This window comes from Mustela nivalis (genome assembly GCF_964662115.1).
Source record: "Mustela nivalis genome assembly, chromosome: 7".
NCBI classification, from domain to species: Eukaryota; Metazoa; Chordata; class Mammalia; order Carnivora; family Mustelidae; genus Mustela; species Mustela nivalis.
This window is the reverse complement of record NC_139026.1, coordinates 136,912,797-136,913,258: the sequence shown is the minus strand read 5'-3', so window position 1 is coordinate 136,913,258 and position 462 is coordinate 136,912,797.

Below are 462 nucleotides of genomic sequence, written 5' to 3'. Positions count from 1 at the left end.
TTCTTGGAATGAGTGTGATTCTCGACTGGGACCGGGGGTGGGTTATGAAGGTTGCTTCTTCAGAGGAGGAGAATGTGTATCATGAGGAAGCATAGAACATTCAGTGGGTTAAGCCTCTGCCTTCAGCTCAGGTCATGATCTCAGGGTCCTGGGATTGAGCCCGGCATTGGGCTTTCTGCTCAGTGGGGAGCCTGCTTCCCTTCCTCTCTCTCTGCCTACTTCTCTGCCTATTTCTGTCTGTCAAATAAATAAAAGCATAAAAGAAAAAAAGAACACCTGAGAGGTTTACAAATTGTTTATAAGCCCTTCTATTGCTGAGGCATTAGCCATTGTCATTCAGATTATACTGTGTCCCTTCAATGCAGGGGAACAGAGAAAGAATTGTCAGCCACTGGTTCAGGCTAAGTGTGGTTCTGTTTTACATCTTGTTTTTATACATTTATACTATCTTTGAATATATGC